We start from the raw sequence: 14,106 nt of genomic DNA, 5'->3' as shown, positions 1-14,106 counted from the left end.
CAAAGAAAAAAAATGTAATGACCTTGTAAGCGCAAACTGTCACGTGTAAGTTGTCATGCACCATGCTGTTAGGGGAGTATATTATAAGCATACATAATAACTTCATATTGAATAGCAAAAACCTGCAAAGAATATCACAAGCCATGGAAAAACTTGAAACTTTGCTTTAAAATGCACTGAAATTCTTGCGCATCTCTCGCGCACAAGTTTCTTAGCATTACCTGATGTCATCACCGAAGAAGCAAATAATAACTTGACTACTTATGACGCTCATATTCTGCACTTACTTTTGGATGAGCGGTTCCTTCGAGCAGTCTTTCACTGCTTGATGTAAGAAGAAACAAATATTTGATCCCTCTGTCTCCAAGAGTTTTTTGTTGCCGCTGTTGCCATTACATGGAGGAAGATGGCAGGCGCCGCCACACGTTTATCGTAAGCGCCGTGGGATATTTTCACTTTCTGACGTAGTCGTCACAGTAACGGTGCTCTTGGGCAGTATATCCTTAAAAACGTAATTCTTACAACATTGCTTTGTGACTACGAAAAAAATCACTGTACGTCACGAAACAGCCTCTAGTGGAGCAGTTGTCTTCGTCGTCTTCCAGCTGCGCTTGCAACGCACCTGAGCGCCTCTCGCGGGCTCGCCGAGTGACGCCCCATCGCGAGCGACTCGCTGTTTGCTGGCTCGATCCGCGTCCCACGACGCGTTCTTTGGCAATAGGACCCGGTTTCCGTCTCAATGGCGCTGTGACTTGAACGTGATCCCTTGGGCGTCGACGCTGCATGCGTGGAAGTGCCGGTCAACAGCCTGAAATGGTCGAGCGGTGCGACTGGTTGCGGGGAGCTGTGGCACAACTGCCTGCTGTGTCATGAATCGTGCACATATTAGTGCTAGTCAGTTTTCTTCGATAAAACTTCCTTCCCCTTCCGGAAATGTATGACTCAAAAAACCACCACAACGATTTTTTTTCGTTCGAAACACTACGGTAGGCCAATAAAGAGAGACAAGAATGCGTGGTTCACTTTGCTGGGGTGTTTTAGGGTGCACGAATTATCTGTTTGTTCAAAAACGTTTTTCGCGTTATGCGGAACGAGCTAGGGCCAGATATTTTTCAAGCCAAAAAGAAAAAGAAATGGAAAGCTGGAATATTTTCTGCAGAATAATAGCCACTGGGTGTTTCGATTGCAAGGCGTGACATAGATTTCGAATAAAGACGTAAGTTTTCTTTTTCATACTATTGAGTTTAAAGCAGTTGCTCTGTGTTTATATCTGACAGCATATACTGTAATAGCATAACGTGAAAAACACACACACACACATACACACCGTTTATCAAGCGAACCTTGCTTCTACAACTACATATTCCTGCAATCCGTACACATTCTTCGAGCCACGACCCGCACTGCTTACACCAAAAGATAAAACGAAAAGAGCTGAGGGACTAATGCAATTTTTTAGGTATCACTTCCATTCAGTAACATGTCAACGGAAAAAGAATAATTTGGTCGGTGAAAAGCTCTCGGATCCGTCTCATTATATTTCTTTTCCAGATTGTCAAAATTTCGAGTTTACTGTCGTTTGGAGATTCACTGCCGTTTGCAGCCGTATAATAGGGAAATGGCAAATGTACGCTCCATTGAAGAAGTTGCTAAGCCTAGCAAATTCCAAATGACCATCGGGACCACGTTTACCAACTAGTTGAGACCAACGTTCCTCTAGGCACTAATATCTGTTTCATGACATTCTAGGGCCATGTAGCTTTGAGCAAACGGAGCCATAATCAGTGTTCTTACTGGAGTCAATACGGCCATAGCGTGACCATGAAAACTTTTGTCTTTGCGTCTGTGCTAGCTTATGAAAGCTTCCACTTACAGCAAAGCTTTGTATTTCTAGGAATACCAATCTGCCGATAGTACTTTATTTCAACGACTCCTTAGTTGAAGTTTCGCGGTGCCCCGCTTTTACACAAGAACTTTGCACAGCATAAATATATTTTCTTCGCGGCATCATTAAAACTTCAACACTGGACACACATAAATAAAATTTTGCCTGTTACCTTTCGCACTATACTGCAGTGCTGATTCGCATCGAGGCACGCTTTCTTGTCATCCATAGGGTAAGGGAAGGGACAAGAAACATAGTTATTCAAGGCAACTAGCATATATATATATATATATATATATATATATATATATATATATATATATATATATATTGCATTTTTGAAGACTGAGAAAACCTCTACCTTGGGTGATATCATCAAAGTACAAATATTGTGTCCTATTGCGTCCTGTCCTGCCAGTGTACACTCATCCCACTTCTATTGCGGTCGAGTTCGTCCCATAGTGTCCAGGGCCATGAGCAATGTTTCACACCATAGGGCCCTCTAAACTTGTAAGGACTAATACAAACAAAAGTGAGAAAACGCTAGAAGTTCTGAGCCGTTATTTAAGCGCGGAGTCAAATCATGCTAAATCCCATTTTCGTAACCAATACGGGCGTGATTCAAGTGCCGCTAAATTGCGTTTTTTTATACAGGTTTCTTATATAATACCTGTGGTCGTTAACATTGAAACAGCGAGACCTTCTTTATTAACTGCGGAATGGTGTGGATTGCGCACAGAATTTTGTATATTACAGAACGGAAAACTCAGTAACGAAATATTCCTTCTACGTTATAAAACAGACGAACAACTTCTGGTGACATGCCAATGCAGCGTTCATAATATCCGAATGTTATATGACACGTGGAGTAGTGGTTGCCGATGCAGGTTCGTCGCACATGCTCACGATCATTTCTGAAAAGGTTGGCAGGGTCGTGAACGGCATTACTGCTACAATCATTGGAATATCTAATTGCGTTCGGAGCATCCCACGCTTAGTTCTCACTGGCTATGGTGGCCGACATATTAGTCTTTCTTTGAGCGTTGAAAGGTACTGCCATGGTCGGCGCTGACGCAATATTTTAATTGCGAAGCATTCCTTGGCTTTTACCACGCCCCTAGAAGTATATAGCTAAATTCTTAGGTTCCTGGTCTCCTATGATCTGGAGTTTGTGAAAAAAAATTCAGTGCCCTTGCTATCTGTGAAGGATGACCAGCGAAGCTGTGTGTTGGCCCCTTAATGGCGAACTGCACCTCCGCCGCGTGTCGGCCCGGTACTGCACTATATTCGGAATCGGCCCATGTATGAGGAGTGCTTAACACCTGCTTCACCTCTGCCGTAGCTCAGCCCGGTATTGCACCATATCCGGGATCAGACCAAAAGTGCATTATTGTCACGTGGTAGTGACGGTCAAGAAAACAGTGGAACGAAACAGTGCCTGAGTCGAAAGGGTCGCTCCTCGTGAGGGGCCATCGTAGGACTCGGGCCTGCCAGATAACTGAGCAGAATCTCAATAAAGTTGTTGCCACCACCACCAGTGGAACAAAAATATGCAGGTCCAACGCACTGTGGGAATCGATGTAAGCGAAGGTTTCCGTGCTGTTTGCTTTAATTGACGATAATTAGCGGTGATTTTGACGGTGAATCTTTATTTTCTTCAACCTTTTCTCTAACACAAGAGTGGTAAGTTGATGTTAAACGTTTTCTTACGTGCACCACTGCTGTTTGCGTAGTGCACAAAACACAAAGGAAGGCATAGTAAGGTTCGTTACAGCGCAACAGAAGAGGTGGACAAAAGATAGTATAAAACGACGACACGGTGCTGTGTCGTCGTTTTACACCTTCTTTTGTCCTCGTCTTGTGTTGCACTGTAACGAACCTTACTATGAATCCCAACCAACTCGCCCAACTTGCCGTCTTGATACAAAGGCAGTGGTGTTTGTTTAAGCTGTTGTTGTGCCCCATATTTCGTAACCTCTAAAGGGTTGAGCATCGTCATTGCCTCACATGACATCTCTCATCATGTAAGAAGCATTCAACTTGAATTGGGATTATGAAGCTGTACGTGCCAAAACCACAATCGCATTATGAGGAAGGACTCAGGACGCACGCCGGATTGGTTTTGGCACTGTGGTGTTCTTTAACGTGTCCTTAAATCAAAGTGCGCGAGCGTGTATTTTTTTTTTTTTTTTTTGGCGCCCCTGTCGAAATGTGCCTGCGTCGGTCAAATCCACGACCTAGAGCAATGCCATAGCGCCGCGGCAAAGCTACCGCGGCGGGCACAGAAGTGTTGATTTAACGTACGACCGCTTCCGTTGTGTCACCTAGACCCTCCGGTGGGCTTTAATTAATGCGGCTCTGCTTTTGCACGCCCTAGGTAAGTTGTCCGCTAGACGTATTCGCATGGTCTTATTTTTCAGAAATAGCAGAAACGCATCATACCGTACCTTAAACTTAAGTTAATCCAGCGTTTTCTGGCATTCTCACGTCACCTTGTCCAAAACCCCCCTCCCCCCCCCCCCCCGTATTTGTATGGGAACTGAGAGCGAAGAGTGGCAAGGCTGTTACACACTCGTTTCGCGACTGCGTCGGTTCTACCCATTCTGTGATTTCCTATACCCACTCCCGGCTTCCATTTTCATCTGGCTTCCCTCTGGACTGGCAGCTCCGTAGAAAGGTAAACGATTGCGAGGGGTCACGCATAATTACAGCTGTCAATAGGCTAACTTTGCGACGACGGCATGACTCCAGAGGGCACTGTGCACATTCGACGCGGTGCGGTCCAAACGAGTTCCTCGCGTCTTTTCTCTGCCACGCTCCTTGCATGCTCTGAACCACCCGCTCTGAACCACTCTCCGACGCGGTGTGCCGGACAGCAGCAGCAGCAGCGGCGGCGGCGGCAGCGGCAGCGGCAGCGGCGGCGGCAGCAGCGGCGGCAGCAGCAGCAGCGGCAGTGAGAAAATCGAAGGAAAAGGCAAAAAAAGCTTTGATGAGCTTTGGTGTACGCAGCTACTCGGGCAGTCCTGAGCCAATCCTGGACGACAAATCGAAGAGCACCCACCGAAACCTACATTTGGGGGATATACGAGCTGACGGATGTGAACGTTTAAGGTGGTAGCAGCGGTAGCTTGCGACGTCTGCAAGGCGCTGCGTCGCTGAGGCAGCAGCAACCGCCGTCATGTTGCGTAGGCAGCGGTGGCGTAGGAGGCGGCCGTCGGCGCCGCCCCCCCCCCCCCCCCTTCCTTGACCGCATGCTCGCGCAATATCCCGCTGGCGCTCGGGACGACTGGATTCCATCTTTCGGAGCCGCGCGCCGCACAGAAACACCTGCCCATCGCCTTTCTTCCTCGCGCCCTCTCAATGGTCGCCTTCTCCTCCCTCCTTCTCCTTCGCCGTCCCTTCTCTTATTCGGGTGAAAGCACCTTCGTAGGTCTGCCCATCTCATCGGTGGATCAGACACTAATCTCGCCGGCGCTCGCCGCGTCTCTCAACTAGGAGTGCTCGTGCACGTCAGAGCATCGGTCATCGCTAGATGCGGCCAATCCCCCACAGCGCCCCTCCTCACCCAAACAACTGCACCCTCAACCAACACCTCCTAGACAAGAAGGCCTCAGTGCTCGGCGAGTGACGTCACGGAGAAGAGGCCGGCGGCGCGCTTGGGGGTATGGGTTGAATGAAGGGATCGCGGCTTGTTTCACCTAGCAGCAGTATGCTTATGATAGTATGCAGCAGTATGCTTAGTATGCAGCAGACACCTTACAAAGCATTTATTTAGAGGCACAGATACAAAGCAGCTTTCTAAAGCTTGTGCAGGTATTGATGCCAGCAGCTTTTATAGCGTCGCGCTTTGTCGTCCTTGTAATGTACGCGTTCTGTGAATTATTATTATTAGTATTATTATTATTGAGAAGAGGTTTGTTGGCGGCTCCTAATGCAAAGGCACAGCGACCGGTAACAGTGAGGCAGCCCGAAGCACTGTCCAAAAAGGACGCCAGCAATCAACAACGCGAGCCGAAACCGAGCCGCAAGTTGGCGATGCGGCTGTGCCGAGAGGCGCGTCTTCTTCACAATCTCCCCCCGGACAAAAAGAGCCGTCCTGGCGCCTTAAGAATCGGGAGGCAGAGAGTCGTGGTAGGGCTTGAGACGCGAGACGTGGTCAATGTCACGTCCACGCCGGCGCAAGTCTTCAGGTGGTGACAGGGGCTCAATAAGAAAATTCACCGGGGATGTTTGCTGCAACACTCGGTAAGGCCCTTCGAATTTTGGGAGGAGTTTCGAGGAAAGCCCCGGCGTTTGGAAAGGGACCGACAACCACACAAGAACGCCTGGAGCGTAGGTGGTGCTTGGAAGCGTGTCGATGCGGTTTTCTTTCTCGCGCTGCTGTTGCTCTGCCGTAAAAGAGCGCGCGAGCTGGCGGCATTCTGCGGCTTGTCGGGCCACGTCGGACACAGGTGGACACTCGGAGGCGTCAGGACGTTATGGAAGGAGCGTGTCGATGGTATGCGTAGGCTCGCGGCCATACAGGAGGAAGAAAGGTGAAAATCCCGTAGTGGCCTGGATCGCGGTGTTGTACGCGAACGTGATGAATGGAAGCATGCGGTTCCAGTTACCATGATCAGAGGCCACGTACAGAGCATATCACCAAGTGTGCGGTTAAATCGCTCTGTGAGCCCGTTAGTCTGTGGATGGTATGCCGTGCTTGTCCGATGAATAATATGGCAATCGGAAAGCAAACTTTCGACGACTTCTGAGAAGAAGGCGCGACCTCGATCGCTGAGGAGATCTCGAGGTGTGCCGTGTCGAAGCACGAAGCGATGTAGAACGAAAGAGGCTAAATCCCGCGCTGTAGCACTTTGTAAAGCAGCAGTTTCGGCGTAGCGTATCAAATGGTCAACAGCAACTACGATCCACCGATTGCCGTCTGGCGTCATAGGAAGCGGGCCGTATGGGTCGATGGCAACGCGATCGAAGGGTGTGGCAGGGCACGGGAGAGGCTGCTAGGCACCAGAGGTGCGTAAAGGCGGCGATTTGCGACGTTGACAGTCAAGACAGCACCGAACAAACTTGTGTACAAAATTGTACATGCCGCGCCAGTAGTAGCGGCGGCGAATTCGTTCGTACGTCTTGAAGACTCCGGCGTGGCCACACTGCGGATCGTTGTGGAAAGCGGCACATATTTGAGATCTTAAGCTGCGAGAAACCACCAGAAGCCAGCGACGACCTTCTGGAGTGTAATTGCGTCGGTGCAGCAGCTGGTCACGAATGGCGAAATCAGCTGCTTGGCGTCGGAGGGTTCGGGATACAGGAATGGTCAATGATCCAGAAAGATAGTCGAAAAGAGAAGCGATCCACGGGTCACGACGTTGTGCGGTGGCAAAGGAGTCCGTGTCGACAGATGACACGGAATGTGCGGAAGTTGTTCCGGAGGCCGAGTCTGGAGGTAAAGGTGAACGAGACAAGGCGTCTGCGTCGGAGTGTGTGCGTCCGCTGCGGTATACGACGCGAATATCGTACTCCTGGATGCGTAGTGCCCAACGGGCTAGGCGGCCAGTGGGATCTTTCAAGTTGGCGAGCCAACAAAGCGCGTGGTGATCTGTGACCAAGTCGAATGGGCGCCCGTACAGGTATGGTCGGAACTTGCCAAGTGGCCATACTAAAGCCAAACACTCTTTTTCGGTCACGCTGTAATTGGCCTCAGGCTTCGTCAGCGTGCGACTCGCATATGCGACTACATATTCGGGGTAGCCGGGCTTCCTTTGGGCGAGGACGGCGCCGAGACCGACCTCGCTGGCATCTGTATGTACTTCAGTTGCAGCTGACGGGTCGAAATGGCGAAGAATAGGTGGGGAGGTGAGAAGACGACGCAGCGTAGCGAAGGCGGAGTCACATGCAGGGGACCAGCAGGAGAGGGCGGCGTCACCGCGTAGAAGCTGAGTCAATGGCACCATGATCGATGGGAAATTCCGAACAAAGCGCCGGAAATATGAACATAGGCCCACAAAGCTTCAAAGTTCTTTGATCGTCTGAGGCTTCGGAAACTCAGCGACTGCTCGAAGTTTTGCAGGATCGGGTAGAACGCCGTGCTTGGATAGAACGTGGCCTAAAATGGTAAGCTCTCGCGATGCGAAGCGGCATTTCTTGAGGTTGAGTTGAAGGCCAGCGTTCGTCAGACAGGTCAAAACTTGTCTGAGGGGGAGAAGGGGAGTAGGGAAATCAGGCGAGAAAACCACGACATCGTCGAGGTAACACAGACATATAGACCACTTGAGGCCACGCAGCGTGTTGTCCATGAGTCGTTCAAAGGTGGCAGGGGCGTTACAAAGCCCGAAAGGCATCACCTTAAATTCATATAAGCCGTCAGGCGTAATGAGTGCGGTTTTCTGGCGATCTGCCGCAGCAATCGGGACCTGCCAGTACCCTAAACGCAAGTCAAGGGACGAGAAGAATTCTGCTCCCTGAAGACTTTCGAGGGCGTCGTCGATGCGCGGAAAAGGATAGACGTCTTTGCGCGTTACCTTATTTAACCGACGGTAGTCGACGCAAAAGCGAATAGACCCGTCCTTCTTGCGAACGAGAACGACAGGAGATGCCCAGGGACTTTGCGAAGGTTAAATAACATCACGGAGCAGCATATCTTCGACTTGGGTGGTAATGACACGACGCTCTTCGGCAGAGACGCGGTACGGTCGTTGACGTAACGGCTGATGTGAACCGGTGTCAATGTAGTGCTGCACTTCCGACGTGCGGCCCAGGCGAGGTTGTGAAACGTCGAGTGGAGTTCTAAATTTGTGCAGGAAATCGAGAAGGTCGGCGTGTTCGGCAGGTGTGAGGGTATCGGCGATGGCATTCGAGAACGCATCACTGGACGATTCCTCAAACGCGGAAATCGAACATGGTTGGCCGGAGTCGACATCAAAAGAGTCTCTGGGGACGTCAACCAAAGACGAAGAGTCGAGGAGTTCCACGAAGCCAAGGCATTCACCAACGAGCAACGTAATAGGCGCGCAGAGGGGTTTGTAAAAATATATATTGCTGCAGCCGCCAGCCATGTGAAGCGTCGCGAACGGTAGTGGGAGAGATTTACGGCTCATGAAGACGTCGGACGGTGTGAAGAGGACCATTGCATCAGCGACGGCATCGCAACAGACGGGTACGAGGGCGAAGAAGCCAGGTGGAATATCTGTGTCCTCGCGCACGGTAAGTTTAGAAGGGCGATCACAATCTTCGTCCAAGGTTGCGTCACAAGGGGAAAATTCAACTTCGGTGCGTGCGCAGTTGATCACGGCTTTGTGACGGGATAAGAAGTCCCATTCGAGGATGACGTCATGCGAGCAGGTGAGAAGACCAATACATTCAACGATGTGAACAATGCCGTGAATAAGCACACGTACAGTACAGGCTGCGTGCGGAGTGACGTGCTGCGCGCTTGCCGTACGAAGCGACAGTCCAGAAAGCGGCGTGGTCACCTTGCGCAGCGAACGGCACAGTTTGGCGGCTATCACAGGAACGGCGGCGCTGGTACTGACAAGAGCGAATGCAGGAATACCTTCTACACAAATTTCGACCACGTTAGCAGCAGAGGCGCCAGGATTTAGACAGATCCAATGGGGCGCAGTTCTTGCCTCTTGAACTGCGACGTTCAGTTTTCCTGGTCAGGTGGTGCGGGTCGCCGACGCATTGGGGAGAGTGAGCGTCGGCGAGGGGATGGCGAGCGACACGAAGGAAATTCTGCGATGTCAGCACGAGTGTTCGGTTGGGGGGAAGGAGCGGCGTATTGGCGAAATGACTGGCTGCCGTATTCGAAGGGCCGAGAGGCGTCGCCGAACGCTTGAGCGCGACGGCGGCAATATCGGGCCATGTGTCCGGGAGTGCAGCAAGAATAACAGATGGGACGATTGTCAGGTGTACTCCAAGGATTAGCTCGCGTTGCGGTCCAAGATGCAGCATGGGCTTCCGGTGGCACCGGTTGGGACTGGGTCGCGAACGAAGCCGGTGCAGGCCTGCGTACTGCCTGCGCGTACGTAAGAGGCGCGGCCACAGGCAGGAATGGCTGCGCATAGGTGAGAGGCGTGGCGACAGGCTGCACTGCCAGCGCAGAGTTGAAATTCGCGGCTGCAGGTGGCTGACGGTGTGCGAAGGGACAACCTGAGCGACCTCTTCGGAAATGAGGGTGCGGAGCGTGTTTGGAAGACGGGAGGTGGGCTCCTGAGTCAAGGGGACTAAAGAAAGTTGGCGGGCAACTTCCTCACGCACGAAGTCCTTGACCCGCTGAAAGAATGAAGATGGGTCGTACATGCTGTCAAGGCTCGCCAACAAGTCGTCGCTTCCCAGAGCACGCCGAGTCGAAGCGCGTTGCTTCCTTAACTCATCGTAACTTTGGCACAGGCTGACGACTTCAGACACAGTGCGCGGATTCCTGGCTAGGAGCATCTGGAATGCGCCGTCAGCAATGCTTTTCAGTATATGGTGAATTCGCTCAGCTTCGGGCATAGCGGCGTTGACTTGTTTACAAAGGTCCACGACGTCTTCAATGTAGCTCGTGAACGTTTCTGCCGTCTGCTATGCTCGGACGCGCATGCGTTGTTCGGCACGCAGCTTGCGAACAGCAGGTCGGCCGAACACTTCCGTAAAGGTTGTCTTGAAGACTGACCATGTGGGTACGTCACTTTCATGGTTGTGAAAGCAGAGTTGGGCAACACCAGCCAGATAAAAGATGACATGGTTAACTTGGCTGGATCATCGCACTTGTTGTGCGCGCTCACCCGTTCATATGACGCAAACCAGTCTTGGACGTCTTCGTCGTCTGCACCGCTGAAGATCTTGGGGTCCCGTTGTTGTGGAACGCCGGTGCAGGTGGCGGACTGTGGCGTCGGCGCCGTTTGCGATGAGCTGTCGGTCATGGCGGACGGTAGCGTTCTTGATCGCAGCTCCAGGGTTTCAAAAGGCGGGGTTTGAGTCCCAGCACCTCCACCAATTGAGAAGAGGTTTATTGGTGGCTCCTAATGCAAAGGCACAGCGACCGGGAACGGCGAGGCAGCCCGAAGCACTGTCCAAAAAGGACGCCAGCAGTCAACAGCGCGAGCCGAAACCGAGCCGCGCGTTGGCGATGCGGCTGTGCCGCGAGCCGCATCTTCTTCACATTATTATTATACCCCATACTTCATACCTATTACTTCAAATAAATTGAATCCATAAGAACTTTTCCTTCTGTATTTTTGTACTTATGGTTTTTATGGCGCGGCAATGATGAATGTAACGCATTCGATTGGCTTCACAATTGCGTATGAACAATTTTATTGGGACACATGTGTTTATTCCAATCTAGATTATGCTTAAACGAATAATTTCGCTTTCGATGCACTAATTACCGCAGTCCACTAACTTACAACAACTCAAATAAGTTGAGAAATGGGATTTAAAATATTCGTGCAGCTATTTACAAGGAAGCAGGTGGCTTATTGCGTAGAGTCTCATCTTTTCTCTTCCTTGCCTTAGCATTGACATCCAATATTTTGTCATTCATCTTGACGCAGTATAGTTCTTCAATGAAACATTTGTGCTACACCACAAAAAGTGCCTTAACACAAATGCACATTAGTATCCATCCTCGCAGGCGTCGAACTCTGAGGAATCGTCACTTTCTGTAATTGAGCAATTAGCCTTTTCGTGTTTTTCAAAAGTAACTATTTCAAGAAGTTCGGAACATGTTGACCTGGAGTGCGGTAATACAATGAAGTCTGCACGTGGCAGCGCCTTAATCCAGGCACTCTGGGCTTCTTCATCTTGCGGAAACTTGAAGATATGATTTTTCTGCCCCGATTTCTACATGTGATTGCTCCGGCAATTGGGCACGCGGCACTTATTAGGCATATCTTGGCATGGCACTCCCCATTCCGGGGCAATGAAGACTCGCGGAACACACAATCGCAAGCACAGCACAAGTGTTGAGACAATATGCACTGGTCACGTCTAGAAAAAAATATGCGTTCGGAAGCATGCAACAGCATGGCCGAGCATGGCGGGACTTCGTTCACCCCGAAGCTATTCAAGGAGCGGCAGGGCTCCCGGAAATAATCGAATTGTTGTCGCCGCCGTCGTCCCCTCTGTCTTCTCTGAATAGCCGGGGTTAACCATTGTGTAGCTTCCGCGCTTCATTTTAAACACAGGTGCGCCGCTCGTAGCTACGTAGCACGCTGCACGGAACTTCTATGTAGGCCTCTTTTGCGTGACGTAGCTCAAGGGGAGAGGGTCAGCCAGACGGGCTTAAGTTCGAGAGTGTGTTACCTCAACGCGCGCTCCTAGCTGTTGCTTCTATATGTCTCGCCTAGCATTTCCCTCTCTCGCCTCCCTTTGCATAGCTGCACCGTTTTGAGCGGTCGCCGGGCTCGACTAGAACTCACTGAAACAGCTCCACCCTTAAAAAAAAAAAGTAAACGAACTGTCTGACAGCTGACAGAGTGCTTTCAACCAGGGTCCTTCGCGCACTAGCCCGGTGATGTGTTGATTAACCCATAGACCCTTCAACTCAACTACACAACTTGCACACAATCATTTCCTCGTGTCAGCTCTAGGTTTGAGACCATTGGCGCGTAGGCCACGTCGAATAGGAGCGTTTTGCGCGTACAAGCGAAAGCGCTCCTCTTTTTTCCAATGTGCTAGCTAGCACTTTGAAGAACTGTGCGACACTGCAGTGCCGGTGAAACTTTCGGAATCAGACCAGATTGGAAGGGAAATGTTCATAAGTTTATTTAGTTAGCAAGCAATAAATCCTTCGTAATTCAATTGTCACAACCGTCGTCACCATGACATCGTGGCGAGAGTCATCGTCAAGCCGTCCTTGTCGCCATCGTGCCATCGGCTTCTCATTGTCGTCACACACGTAGGAATCACGCAAAGAATTGCTCGCCTTAAGGCCAGAATACATGGTGCGAATATGCGACGAGTAGTCGGCGTTGGACGCCCGGCGGCGGAGAAAACGTCGTTCGCCGCCGATTCAGCTGGCGCAGAAAAGTTCGTCGGGTGGCGACGATACCGGAAGCGGCAAACGAGCGGCGCTCCAAAGCGAGCCAATCAGGTCTCACTATCCGCCCCGACTTCCGGCTAGGCTTCCCCGCTTGTCCGTGTATCCCGATCCCGCTCTATCGTTCACGCCGGTCTCCCGCTTTTCGTATTGATGGCATCCAAAGCGGCGCGGCTGGAATTTAACAAGTTAATAACAGCCATGGTTAGACAAGCTCACGTGCGCTACTTTCGGGTCTGCTTGCTTCGGCCGCGCGCGCGTTGAGCCACAGAACAGAGCCGCGGAGTCGGAGGAGCCGCAAGTTGTTTACCCGCCCAGTGTTGCCACAACGCATAGCATCGCCGCTTTCTTTAAACTACATCGGCACATGAATGTCTCAAACACATAAAAAAGACTAGATATCATTTCTGAACAAAATTTTACGCGTTTTTAGACTGTTCCGTAATTCGAAAGCGATAATAATTGTCGTTAAAGTTTTTTTTTTGTCATGCGTTTCACGACAGCGCATTTGCCTCGTCTAGCCACACTGATAACAACGCAGCGACTCGCCGGCGTTGCGCTCCATGTAGCGCAGCCCGACGAACATACGGCGTCGCGCCGCGGCAGATTTTCTGCCACCCGAACTTCGTCGTGAAAGTTCGCTCCATGTATTCTGGCCTTTATATGAACATACTGCGCTCTCTCGTAACACAGTGCGGAACGCCGAACGAGGCAACAGCCAGCTAACTGCAAAATTATTCGCGTATAATTTAGTGCAACAAATCATTGGATTTATATCGTTTTTAAACATTTGTACGGGCTTGTTTTCTGTATGGTTCGGACTAGCATTCACTGCTGATTACCACTATAATTTTTGTTATTCTGCATAACAATATGAAAGAAGGACACAAAAATGGAAGGGGAAGAAATGAAAGGCTGCACTGAAGGCTCTGCACTGAAGGGAGAAATATTATGCGAAAATTGCGTATGCGGAAGACAGGAATTCCTGAACTTTGTTTGTTTTGGTTTACTGCGCTAGAAGTTTTACACACAAACAAAAATACACACAGACGCACATATTCCTTGTTCCGTTGTTCCTTATGTGTATGAAACACGCTCACAGCACAGAAGTTGCAACGTTCGAAAGTAAAGGTTCGTGAAATGAACTTACACCTCACCTACTGAAGTCAACGAATGCCATCCTGAACTACGTGTAGTAATC

Source organism: Dermacentor andersoni, chromosome 2 (assembly GCF_023375885.2).
Source record: "Dermacentor andersoni chromosome 2, qqDerAnde1_hic_scaffold, whole genome shotgun sequence".
Lineage (NCBI taxonomy): Eukaryota > Metazoa > Arthropoda > Arachnida > Ixodida > Ixodidae > Dermacentor > Dermacentor andersoni.
The sequence above is the reverse complement of the archived record's forward strand: the minus strand, read 5'-3'. Positions refer to the sequence as shown.